We start from the raw sequence: 14,888 nt of genomic DNA, 5'->3' as shown, positions 1-14,888 counted from the left end.
CTGGGCAAACTTTTTTTTCGCCTTCGGCGAAGAACAATATATTTTTTAAGCGACAAACTGAAAACAATTTTTTTCTCTCAATTTTAGCCTTTCATATAGTGGCAGCTGAGGGTGAAACAAACCATTTTTTTTTTCTCAGGGTCCAAAACAAATTATTTTTTTCACCAAACCTGGAAACAAACTATTTTTTCCAAAAAAAACCATAGCCCCCCAGAAAATCAAATGGTTGCTGCCTTAAAGGCACATATGAGTACACATGCTAGAAATAAACCTCATGGCTGTGCTGTATGTGGTAAAGGTTTTAGTTTTCTGAGTAATTTACAGAGTCACATGGGAAAACATACAGGCGTTAAACCCCATGAGTGTGATGTATGTGGTCAACGGTTTAGTCGGCGTTGGAGTTTACAGACTCACATGAGAATTCATACAGGTGATAAACCTTATAACTGTGATGTTTGTGATAAACGCTTTAGTCAGCTAGGAAGTTTACGGCTGCACATGAGAACACATACACAGAATAAACCTTATAACTGTGATTTATGTGATAAAGCGTTTAGTTGGCGTGGGAATTTAAGGACTCATATCAGAACACATACAGGGGACAAGCCTTATGACTTTGGTGTATGTGGTAAAGGGTTTAGTGAGAAAGGTAGTTTACAGAGACACATGAGAACACATACAGGTGATAAACCGTATGACTGTGATGTATGTGGTAAAAAGTTTAGTGAGCAAGGTAGTTTAAAGACTCACATGAGAACACATACAGGGGATAAACCTTATGACTGTGATGTATGTGGTAAAAAGTTTAGTGAGCAAGGTAGTTTAAAGACTCACATGAGAACACATACAGGGGATAAACCTTATGACTGTGATGTATGTGGTAAAAAGTTTAGTGAGCAAGGTAGTTTAAAGACTCACATGAGAACACATACAGGGGATAAACCTTATGACTGTGGTGAATGTGATAATGGGTTTAGTAAAAGTAGGAGTTTACGGGATCACATGAGAACACATACAGATGATAAACCTTATACATGTGATGTATGTAGTAAAGGTTTTAGTCATCATAGTAATTTACAGACTCACACGAGAACACACACAGGCGATAAACCGTATGACTGTGATGTATGTGGTAAAAAGTTTAGTGAGCAAGGTAGTTTAAAGACTCACATGAGAACACATACAGGGGATAAACCTTATGACTGTGGTGAATGTGATAAGGGGTTTAGTAAAAGTAGGAGTTTACGGGATCACATGAGAACACATACAGGTGATAAACCTTATAGATGTGATGTATGTTGTAAAGGTTTTAGTCAGCATAGTAATTTACAGACTCACATGAGAACACATACAGGTGATAAACCATATGACTGTGATGTATGTGGTAAAAAGTTTAGTGAGCAAGGTAGTTTAAAGACTCACATGAGAACACATACAGGGGACAAGCCTTATGACTGTGATGTATGTGGTAAAAAGTTTAGTGAGCAAGGTAGTTTAAAGACTCACATGAGAACACATACAGGGGATAAACCTTATGACTGTGGTGAATTTGATAAGGGGTTTAGTAAAAGTAGGAGTTTACGGGATCACATGAGAACACATACAGGTGATAAACCTTATACATGTGATGTATGTTGTAAAGGTTTTAGTCAGCATAGTAATTTACAGACTCACATGAGAACACACACAGGCGATTAACCGTATGACTGTGGTGAATGTGGTAAAGGGTTTAGTCGTAGAAGTAATTTACAAGATCACATGAGAACACACACAGGTGATAAACCTTATATATGCGATGAATGTGGTAAAGGGTTTAGTCAGCATAGTAGTTTACAGACTCACATGAAAACAAATACAGGTTACAAACCTCATAAGTGTGATGTATGTGGTAAAATTTTTAGTTTGCTGAGTCATTTAAGAAGACACACGAGAAACACATACAGGAGATAAACCTCATAGCTGTGGTGTATGTGGTAAACGTAGTAGTGTGAAGATTCACATGAGAATACAAACATACATGTAGTTATTTACAGTTTACAGGTTCACATGAGAATACATACATAGTAATTTACAGTTTACAGATTCACATGAGAATACATACATAGTAATTTACAGTTTACAGATTCACATGAGAATACATATATAGTAATTTACAGTTTACAGATTCACACGAGAATACATACATAGTAATTTACAGTTTACAGATTCACATGAGAATACATACATAGTAATTTACAGTTTACAGATTCACATGAGAATACATATATAGTAATTTACAGTTTACAGATTCACACGAGAATACATACATAGTAATTTACAGTTTACAGATTCACACGAGAATACATACATAGTAATTTACAGTTTACAGATTCACATGAGAATACATACATAGTAATTTACAGTTTACAGATTCACATGAGAATACATATATAGTAATTTACAGTTTACAGATTCACACGAGAATACATACATAGTAATTTACAGTTTACAGATTCACATGAGAATACATACATAGTAATTTACAGTTTACAGATTCACATGAGAATACATGCATAGTAATTTACAGATTACAGATTCACATTAGAATACATGCATATCTATGTCCCAACTATCTGAGCAAAATATTAATAGAAGGTAGTGATGATTTGTCTGATGATACTAATTTAGAGTTGTTTGAGTGTGTGTTTCGATTTATTAAATCTTCGAACAGATTTTCTCGATAGCTTAAAAACTTTTTTGACCTGATTGTGCTCAAAATTGTCTGTCCATAATCACTATTTTATATTACTGAATCATACATGTTTGTTAATTCGTGTGCATGTGAGTAAGAATGAGCGAGTGATTGGATGGGTGTGTAGTATTTGTTTGACTTGTCTTGTACATATTGTCTTGTCTTGTGTTTAACATGCTTGTATTCAAAACTTTGATAATTGTGAATCTGTATATATCTATGTTGAGGAGATCCACGCGTAGCCTCTGGCTGTTGGCAATCCTCTTTAAATAAATAAAGAATTACATTAAATACATGCATAGTAATTTACAGTTTACAGATTCACATGAGAATACATGCATAGTAATTCACAGTTTACAGATTCACATGAGAATACATACATAGTATAAATTTACAGTTTACAGATTCATATGAGAATACATACATAGTAGTTCACAGTTTACAGATTCACATGAGAATACATACATAGTAATTTACAGTTTACAGATTCACATGAGAATACAAACAGGCGATAAACCTCGTGACTAGGGTGTATGTGGTTTAGCGTTTAGTCGACTTGTTAGTTTACAGAGACACATGAGAATGGTTCACAATGAGAACACATACATTGTGCAGATTATAAGCTGCGTGATTGTCATGTTCACAGCAAAACCAGTTAAATCACGATAAAGCGTTCAACCAACATGGCCAAGTTTGTAATTTACAGAAATGTGAAAATGTATATAAATATATATTATTTGCCTGTTGCATATTAATTTGTTGATTTGACATTTCCAGCCCAAGCTTGGTCATGCATCTTAACTCCCGTAGGTGTACATGTAAGATATGAGATGTACTTGTTGTAAGATATGAGATGTACATGTAAGATATGAGATGTACAGTTTACATGGTCATGTATTTGGTGGTAGACCATAGATATAAAAAGATGTAATACGAATGCCAATGAGACAACTCTCCATCTAAGACACAATTCGTGAAAGTAAACCATAAATTAAAGGTAAAAGTACGGTCTTCGACACAGAACATTGGCTCACATCGAACAGCAAGCTAATCAAGGACCTCAAAATGTAAAACCATTCAAACAGGAAAATCAACGGTCTAATCTAGATTAAGTATATAAACTTCAACTGCTATACATGTGGCAATGAAAACTATGGCAATCGTATCCCTCAGAGCATTCTGCTCTTTGGTTTTGATTTATTGTCCCTTTTACAGACTTTACAACTGTGCGTCCGGCTTAGCTATTAAACTGATTTTATTTTGATCACATTTTGAAGAATTTGTCTTTATTTCTATCTGGGAAAAGTATATCGAAGACGCAATGTTTTATGTTTATTATAACTATGTAGCAGTGCACTGATAATATATAAAACGGCGATTCGTATCCGTTGAGGAGGTGTTCCATTATTGGGAGGAAATACATATTGAAGAATACATTGTTGGTGTCTTTCCCTCGACTTAAATTCTCCCTTCAAAACAAAGTAAGTTTATGATAAGAAGACACTGGTTTATTTTATTCTTTACAAACTAGAGTGAGCTATAAATGGGTAGATTTGACACTGTTTACAACGTGAAAAATATGAAGAAGCTTTTATCTGCTTGTCCAGACTGAATTTTGTCATGTAAGACGATATAAACATGATAAATAACAAAGCAAAAATTTAAATTAGCTTTCCAAGACGTCATAATTATTATGACTAGGTTATTTCTGTATACGTGATTGGTAATTAAACATTTTATGAGACAACTATGCTCCGAAGTTAAATAAAGTATCTAGATTCATCCTGTTAGAAATTAAAGGCAACCACTTGGACTTCGTCAATGAGGAAAGGCACTGGCTACGGTTACATATTATTGTTATATTGGAGACTAAATGCCGGAATGCATGGTTGGGTAAGGACCTGTTTAGTTATGAATGTAACAATATTTATTGAGGCTACAGTTACATTGCGTTATCATGGTTATTGTTACATGAAAAACAGCAATGTACCATGGGACTAGTAAGGCAGCAACCATTTGATTTTCTGGGGGGGGGGGGGGGGGCCTATGGTTTTTTTTTATCTGTGCAAACTTTTTTTTTCGCCTTCGGCAAAGAACAATCTATTTTTTTTGGCGACAAACCGAAAACAATTTTTTTCTTTCAATTTTAGCATTACATATAGTCATGATAGTGGCAGCTGAGGGTGAAACAAACAATTTTTAGCTCACCTGGACCGAAGGGCCAAGTGAGCTTTTCTCATCACTTGGCGTCCGTCGTCTGTCGTCCGTTGTCGTCGTCGTCCGTCGTCGTTAACTTTTACAAAAATCTTCTCCTCTGAAACTACTGGGCCAAATTAAATCAAACTTGGCCATAATCATCATTGGGGTATCTAGTTTAAAAAATGTGTGGCGTGACCCGCCAAACCAACCAAGATGGCTGCCATGGCTAAAAATAGAACATAGGGGTAAAATGCAGTTTTTGGCTTATAACTCAAAAACCAAAGCATTTAGAGCAAATCTGACATGGGGTAAAATTGTTAATCAGGTTAAGATCTATCTGCCCTGAAATTTTCAGATGAATGGGACAACCTGTTGTTGGGTTGCTGCCCCTGAATTCGTAATTTTAAGGAAATTTTGCTGTTTTTGGTTATTATCTTGAATATTATTATAGATAGAGATAAACTGTAAACAGCAATAATGTTCAGCAAAGTAAGATTTACAAAGAAGTCAACATGACCAAAATGGTCAGTTGACCCCTTTAGGAGTTATTGCCCTTTAAAGTCAATTTTTAACCATTTTTGTAAATTTTAGTGATCTTTTACAAAAATCTTCTCCTCTGAAACTGCGGGGCCAAATTAATCCAAACTTGGCCACAATCATCTTTGAGGTATGTAGCTTAAAAAATGTGTGGCGTGACCCGCCAAACCAACCAAGAAGGCCGCCATGGCTAAAAATACTGAATGTTCCTTAGGGTATCTAGTTTGTAAATTGTATCCGAAGTTTTGATCTTTCAACAAACATGGTCGCCATTGCTAAAAATAGAGCATATGGGGTAAAACAGTTTTTGGCTTATAACTCAAAAACCAAAGCATTTAGAGCAAATTTGACAGTTGTTAAAATGTTTATCTGGTCAAAATCTATCTGCCCTGAAATTTTGCTGTTTTTGGTTATTATCTTGAATATTATTATAGATAGAGATAAACTGTAAACAGCAAAAATGTTCAGCAAAGTAAGATCTACAAACAAGTCAACTTGACCAAAATGGTCAATTGACCCTCCAAGGAGTTATAGCCCTTTTCAGTCAATTTTTTTAAAAAAATTCCTAAAATTTGTAAATTTTCACTTACATTTCCTCTGAAGCTACAAATGTATTGGACCAAGTTCATTATAGATAGAGATAATTGTAAGCAGCAAGAATGTTTAGAAAAGAAAGATCTGCAAACACATCCCGATCACCAAAACACAATTTTGTCATAAATCCATCAGTCTCCATTGTTAAATATTCACATAGACCAAGGTGAGCGACACAGGCTCTTTGGAGCCTCTAGTTTTTTCTCAGGGTCCAAAACAAATTATTTTTTTCACCAAAACCGGGAAACAAACTTTTTTTTCCCAAAAAAAAACATAGCCCCCCCCCCCCCAGAAAAGGCAGCAACCATTTGATTTTTGGGAGGGGGGTATGGATTTTTTTAGAAAAATAAGTTTGAAAACTTAAAGAAAACAGAAATTGTGTACATGGTTGCATTCGTGAATTTAAAAATGAAATTTCTTGAGTAAGGTTAAAAATTAAACATAATACTGGAAGTATTTAATCGTTTCGGAGATAATGAACATATCTCAAATTGTCCATAGAATTTCTGAAAACCTGTATGAAAAAGAAGTTTTGGAGTCTGTGTTACATCATTTGAGGAAATAAAAATTGTCACTAATATCATGTTTTATGAACAAATTATCTATTTGCATACAGAAATGGAAAGGCATTGGTCTTTAGGTTAATTTTCAGTGGCCTTTTTAGCTCACCTGGCCCTAAGGGCCAAGTGAGCTTAAATGCCATCACTTGGCGTCCGTCGTCGTCTGTCGTCGTAAACTACTTCAAGAATCTTCTCCTCTGAAACTACTGGGCCAAATACTTCCAAACTTTAACTGAATGTTCCTTAGGGTATCTAGTTTATAAATTGTATCCGAAGTTTTGATCTATCAACAAACATGGTCGCCATTGCTAAAAATAGAACATAGGGGTCAAATGCAGTTTTTGGCTTATAACTAAAAAAAAACAAAGCAATTGGAGCAAATCTGACATGGGGGTAATATTGTTGATCAGGTCAAGATCTATCTGCCCTGAAATTTTCAGATGAATCTGACAACCCGTTGTTGGGTTGCTGCCCCTGAATTGGTAATTTTAAGGAAATTTTGCTGTTTTTGGTTATTATCTTGAATATTATTATAGATAGAGATAAACTGTAAACAGCAATAATGTTCAGCAAAGTAAGATTTACAAATAAGTCGACATGAAGGAAATGGTCAGTTGACCCCTTTAGGAGTTATTGCCCTTTATAGTCAATTTTTAACCATTTTTCTTAAATCTTAGTTATCTTTTACAAAAATCTTCTCCTCTGAAACTACTGTGCCAAATACTTCCAAACTTTAACTGAATGTTCCTTAGGGTATCTAGTTTGTAAATTGTATCCGAAGTTTTGATCTTTCAACAAACATGGTCGCCATTGCTAAAAATAGAGCATAGGGGTCAAATGCAGTTTTTGGCTTATAACTAAAAAAACAAAGCATTTAGAGCAAATCTGACATGGGGGTAATATTGTTTATCAGGTCAAGATCTCACTGCCCTGAAATTTTCAGATAAATCAGACAACCTGTTGTTGGGTTGCTGCCCCTGAATTGGTAATTTTAAGGAAATTTTGCTGTTTTTGGTTATTATCTTGAATATTATTATAGATAGAGATAAACTGTAAACAGCAATATTGTTCAGCAAAGTAAAATTTACAAATAAGTCAACATGACAGAAATGGTCAGTTGACCCCTTTAGGAGTTATTGCCCATTATAGTCAATTTTTAACCATTTTTCGTAAATCTTAGTAATCTTTTACAAAAATCTTCTTCTCTGAAACTACTGGGCCAAATACTTCCAAACTTTAACTGAATGTTCCTTAGGTTATCTAGTTTGTAAATTGTATCTAAAGTTTGATCTATCAACAGACATGGTTGCCATTGCTAAAAATAGAACATAGGGGTCAAATGCAGATTTTTGGCTTATAACTCAAAAACCAAAGCATTTAGAGCAAATCTGACATGGGTAAAATTGTTTATCAGGTCAAGATCTATCTGCCCGAAATTTTGAGATGAATCAGACAACCCGTTGTTGGGTTGCTGCCCCTGAATTGGTAATTTTAAGGAAATTTTGCTGTTTTGGTTTATTGTCTTGAATATTATTATAGATGGAGATAAACTGTAAACAGCAATAATATACAGCAATTTAAGACTCAAAAATAAGTCAAATGACCAAAATGGTCAATTGACCCCCTAAGAAATTATTGTCCTTTATAATCAATTTTTAACAATTTTCATAAAATTTGTGAATTTTTACCTACATTTTCAACTGAAACTACACGGACAAGTTCATTATAGATAGAGATAATTGTAAGCAGCAAGTATGTTTAGTAAAGTAAGATGTACAAACACATCACAATCACCTAAACACAATTTTGTCATGAACTGTCTGCTTCCTTTGTTTAATTCACATACATGTATACCAAGGTGAGTGACACAGGCTCTTTAGAGCCTCTAGTTTAATATAACTATATTTATTATCGTTCATACATTGTGTTGAGTCCTTCAGGTTCTAAAGTTTTAAATTTATATATGTAATTTATTCCAATGAAGAAGACCGTAATCATGGTAATGGCCGAAACGTATGGGAATTTGTGTAATAGTTTTTATTATACAATCATTCAGAGACTTTACATTTATATTTATATATATTCTCAAGGTGCGGGAATTTCTCGCTACATTGAAGACCTGTTGGTGACCTTCTGCTGTTGTTTTTTAATTTGGTCGGGTTGTTGTCTCTTTGACACATTCCCCATTTCCATTCTCAATTTTATAATACTATATATGTTACCACTGTCTGTCCGTTTGTCCGCCCCATTATGGGATTGTAGGTACTCCACATGACTCCTACACTGTTATTGCAACCAAGGTCAATCATGGTCTAGTACAATTGTAGTAACTTAATTTATTGTGGTGTTTTCTCCAAAGTCATTTGAAAGTTCAACATCTATCCAATCATATCAGATTGAAAACTATCTTGAGGTCCTATCCCTAGTTCATGGTTATATCTATCCAAGCATATCAGATTGGCAACTATCTTGAGGTCCTATCACTAGTTCATGGTTATATCTATCCAAGCATATCAGATTGACAACTATCTTGAGGTCCTATCCCTAGTTAATAGTTATATCTATCCAAGCATATCAGATTGACAACTATCTTGAGTTCCTATCCCAAGTTCATGGATATATCTATGCAAGCATATCAGATTGACAACAATCTTGAGGTCCTATCCCTAGTTCATAGTTATATCTATCCAAGCATATCAGATTGACAACTATCTTGAGGTCCTATCCCTAGTTCATAGTTATATCTATCCAAGCATATCAGATTGACAACTATCTTGATGTCCTATCCCTAGTTCATAGTTATATCTATCCAAGCATATCAGATTGGCAACAATCTTGAGGTCCTATCCCTAGTTCATAGTTATATCTATCCAAGCATATCAGATTGACAACTTTCTTGAGGTCCTATCCCTAGTTCATAGTTATATCTATCCAAGCATATCAGATTGACAACTATCTTGATGTCCTGTCCCTAGTTCATGGTTATATCTATCCAAGCATATCAGATTGACAACTATCTTGAGGTCCTATCCCTAGTTCATGGTTAAGCAACTTTACATTGATTCATAATTAGCAATGTTGCTGTTAACAGTTAATAAGATTGTCTTTCCTGATTTTATTTATACAGACCGGCGAGACATATCTTTCACAAATTGAGTCAACTGTTTACTTAAGTTTAGATTTTAAAGATTATGTCACATGGATGCCAATGAGACCACTCTCAATCCAAATAACAATGCATAAAAAGTAAACAATAATGGTTACACGCCATTATTCCGACAGCCCATTAGTCCGACAGCCCATTGGTCCGACAACCCATTAGTCCGACAACCCAATAGTCCGACAACCCATTGCTCCGACAGCCCAAAACTCCGACAACCCATAAGTCCGACACTGATGGTATCAGGGGAAAATAAAATGTGTCTGTCTGTATTATTACGTTTAGATATGTAATAACATATTTTAAGAAATAATCCCGTATATATAACATGAGGCTAAGGTAGTTCGAATACTTTCTATATATACTCAATTCGAAATCTGTATATATATATATATAGAATAAAACAGAAAAGAATATGTCATTTTCCAAATTAAAGGATCTTAAAGAGCATACATGTATAAATCAAGAACAACCATTGGTGGTACGAGCTACAGATGACAACCCCGCCCAAACATTTCGGTAGACAGGTAGTGTTTGAGTTGTGAATCTGAAAAAGCATCACACAGTATAACTGACTTATATAAATATTGAAATCAAATTTCAGAAATAATTTCTTGTAGTTCCTGAGAAAAATGTGACGACAGTTTTCAACTTGGCTGTCACATGTAATGAGTAATGAATTTGAAAAAGTATCACACGCCACAGCCGACTTCAATTAACCTTTCAGAAATCCTTGTAATGTAGTACATGAAAAAAGATGGAACGAAAATATTTATGGGACGGACGGACGAACTGACGGATGGACGGACAGACGATACGACAGACAGAGGTAAAACAGTCTACCCCCACTTTTTCGAAGCGGCGGTCTAATGATTGGGTCAACATTCATGACATTAAAACATTACAATACTAATATGATATAATTATCTTTATAGCCCTATAAGCCTCGGTCACAATTGGAGCCAAGACAAAATAGAAAAAAAAACCAAACTAACACATGGATATCAAATAACAGTCAATATCAAGACATGTAATCCATAATTCAAAAGAACTAACAAATTGAATGTAATCATCATTTTTCCCCATAATAGTAAAGTTTTCTTGTGTTAACAAAATTTATCTTATTTATCTTACTTTTTAAAGTTCTTACATGTGCTAGAAATATGGTGAAAGAGTTCCACCCTCAAATTATTATGAAGTGAGCATTCGATTGAAAAATAACTCCCATCCTCAACTTTATCAGCTGTACAAAACGATTTTTTTAGTATCGAGCATTTCCAATTCTTAATGTAATGGAAGAGCACCGATTGTGAATTAACATATGACCTACCTTTCTTAAAATCAATAATATCTAAATGTTTTTCTTCTTCTTGAAAAATGCTTTAAATGAAAAACAAATGTCAAGTTTCCAACAAAACACATAATGTACTAAGTTTTTAAAATTAGACAATATGACAAAGACACAAGCAGGACAAGAATGTCACACATTGTCTTAGATTTTTTACTATTTTGTTATTGACTTTCATACTGCACTCATTCTATTTGAGCATTAAAATGCGTTGACTGTATACTTCTGCAACAAAATTAATTTAAATAAAACTCAGATGAGTGATACAAGGAGAGAAAGCGTTGCGAACAAAAACGGCGGGTAGTGTCATCAAACTCCAATATATTTATTTTATATGTAGTTAATAGTGGGGAAAACATCACTCCCCTGATACGCGAAAAGGGGGAGCCGAAGATCTAGTTTAAAAGTCTTAGATGCATGATTTTTTTATTAGATGTTAGTAGCTATGAACTACAGTGCTTTCAGATAACTCAGAATACTCTCAGATATGTTCCTAGTGTCTTTTTGTTGTCGGGATGTACATGTTCCCAGCCACATTCACTTGTTTTATTGTCCATCTGATGAGTTAAGCCTTTTTCAACTGATTTTTATAGTTCGTTCTCATGTTGAACTGTTATACCACTGTCCCAGGTTAGGGGAAGGTTGGGATCCCGCTATCATGTTTAACCCCGCCACATTATTTATGTATCTGCCTGTCCCAAGTCAGGAGCCTGTTATTCAGTGGTTGTCGTTTGTTTATGTGTTACATATTTGTTTTTCGTTCATTTTTTATACAAATAAGGCCTTTAGTTTTCTCGTTTGAATTGTCTTACATTGTCATATCGGGGCCTTTTATAGTGGACTATGCGGTATGGGCTTTGCTCATTGTTGAAGGCCGTACGGTGACCTATAGTTGTTAATGTCTGTATCATGTTGGTCTCTTGTGGATGGTTGTGTTATTTGCAATCATACCACATCTTCTTTTTTATAAAGAAGGTAGATCGAGACACACATGCGAAAAAATAGCGAACTAGAACAGCACAGACTGATAGTGGACACACAAACAACGAAATATTAAGATAGATAAAGTACCTTTACACTTAAAACGAATATGGGACGTGGGTAAAGACTGAGCAGTTGCCATTAGCATGTGTATTAACTCCAATATACTGAGACAAATATCCCGCATGGAAAAAGTAATTGTAATCAAGACGGACAACCACACATATCATAAAGAACGGAGTTGGTCTTTTTAAAGAAAATTTACCAATACACTTAAGAAAAACGCATTGTCGGAATAATGGGCTGTCGGAGTAATGGGTTGTCGGAATAATGGGCTGTCGGAGTAATGGGCTGTCGGAATAGTGGGCTGTCGGAGTAATGGGCTGTCGGAATAATGGTTGTCGGACTAATGGGATGTCACCAACAATAATAGGTCAAAGTACAGCCTTTAACACTATAAATTCAGAGCTTGTAAATTATGTTGACATTTTCCAACATGGTTTTACTTTAGGCCACACTTAAAAATATTTTGGTTTGCCCAAACCCTACCAAAAGGTTGAGACAGTGGGTAGGTAGGTAGGCATTTTCTTTTTTTTGATTCAAAAAAAGAAATTGAAGTATCAGATGTTTATTAGTCTTCATGCCTATTTGATTAAAAAAAACCTTCTTCAAATCAGGACAATAAAAGAATTTGAGTAGGCAGCTTTTTTCTGGGTAGATAGCGTTTGGGCAAACAAACCTATTATTTATCATGGCCTCAATATGAACAAATAAGATTTGAGTTATACATCAATGAGACAGTACATCATATAAATTTGTTTAACATGTCGTATATAATATCATGTATATCATTGTATATAGGTTTGTAAGAATTACCCAAACATACAGATGCATATTTAAAGTGGGTCTCATTAGGGTAAGTATGATGCGGGTTTGCAGATTTTTTGTAAGCCTGACACATGAAAGTCAAATTATCAAAAGGTTTATCATATTAATATGTCTTTTTTTCCCTTATAGAGTTGTGTAAGAACTCACATACTGGAGATAAACCTTATTAACATGATTGATAAGATGTTAGAGGGAGGAGAGGATTTAGTCACAATCAATGGTACTCTACAGGGACACAATAAGATGTCAGAGGGAGGAGAAGATTTAGTCACAATCAATGGTACTATACGTAAGGGAGGAAAGGATTTAGTCGCAATCAATTGTACTATAAGTGAGGGAGGAGAGGATTTAGTTGCAGTCAATGGTACTATAAGTGAGGGAGGAGAGGATTTAGTTGCAATCAATGGTACTATAAGTGAGGGAGGAGAGGATTTTGTCACAATCAATGGTACTATGCATAGCTGTATACAGGGACACATCAACACACAGGCTGGTAAAACATTTCATAAATGTGACGTTTGTGCTAGAATATTTAGTCAGAGTGGTGACTTAAAGAGACATATGAGAACACATACAAATGATACATGTACTGGTGAAAAACCTCATAAATGTGATGCTTGTGATAAACGTTTTTCTCTCAGTTGTAACTTAAAGGCACACATGAGAATACATACAGGTGATAAACCTCATAAATGTGATGTCTGTGCTAGAGAATTTACTCAAGGTAGTACCTTAAAGAGACATATGAGAATACATACTGGAGATAAACCTCATCACTGTGATGTATGTAGTAAAGGATTTAGTCGCCTTGGTAGTTTACAGATTCACATGAGGACACATACAGGTGATAAACCTTATGACTGTGGTGAATGTGGTAAGGGGTTTAGTAGTATAAGTAATTTACGGGATCACATGAGAACACATACAGGTGATAAACCTTATATATGTGATGTATGTAGTAAAGGATTTAGTCGCCTTGATAGTTTACAGATTCACATGAGGACACATACAGGTGATAAACCTTATGACTGTGATGTATGTGGTAAGGGGTTTAGTCGTATAAGTAATTTACGGGATCACATGAGAACACACACAGGTGATAAACCTTATATATGTGATTTATGTTGTAAAGGGTTCAGTCAGTATAGTAATTTAAAGAAGCACATGAGAACACATACAGGTGATAAACCTTATAACTGTGATGTATGTGGTAAAGATTTTAGTCAGCTTGGTCATTTAAGAAGACACACGAGAACACATACCGGTGACAAACCTCATGAATGTAATGTATGTGGTAAAAGGTTTAGTGAGCATTGTAATTTGAAAATTCATATGAGAACACATACAGGCGATAAACCTCATGGGTGTGATGTTTGTGGTAAACGGGTTACTACGCTTGGTAGTTTACAAAAACACATGAGAACACATACAAGGCGGTAAACCGCATTACTGAGTCTGTGGTGTATTATTTGTATGTGGTAAAGGCTAAATTTGTATAAATGTATAATTTACCTGCTGCATATTAATTATTTGAATTAACATATTAAGTCCAAGCTAGCTGGGTCATGCATATGATCTATAATATGTATTCAAATCCATCTTAACTCCCGTATATATATATATGAACATGTAAGATATGAGATGTACAGTTTACATGGTCATGATGGCATACCATAGATATAAAAAGATGTTGTATGAGTGCCAATGAGATATATACCTTCCATCCAAGACACAATTTGTTAAAGTAAAGTATAAGTTATAGGTCAAAGTACGGTCTTGAAAACAGTCTTCAACACAGAGCCTTGGCTCACATCGAACAATAAGCTATATTAAGGACCCTGAAATATCAAGACTTAAACCATTCAAACAGGAAACGACAACTACTGAACA

At 34.8% G+C, this 14,888-nt stretch overlaps 1 pseudogene; it reads left to right on the top strand.

Annotated features, from left to right (window-relative positions):
* The first annotated feature begins 222 nt into the window (after window positions 1-222).
* On the top strand, window positions 223-14,845 carry LOC134718146 (zinc finger protein 709-like; annotated as a pseudogene).
* The last annotated feature ends 43 nt before the right edge of the window (window positions 14,846-14,888 follow it).

The sequence above is a fragment of the Mytilus trossulus genome, chromosome 5 (assembly GCF_036588685.1).
Source record: "Mytilus trossulus isolate FHL-02 chromosome 5, PNRI_Mtr1.1.1.hap1, whole genome shotgun sequence".
Lineage (NCBI taxonomy): Eukaryota > Metazoa > Mollusca > Bivalvia > Mytilida > Mytilidae > Mytilus > Mytilus trossulus.
This window is presented reverse-complemented; position numbering and strand designations above follow the sequence as displayed.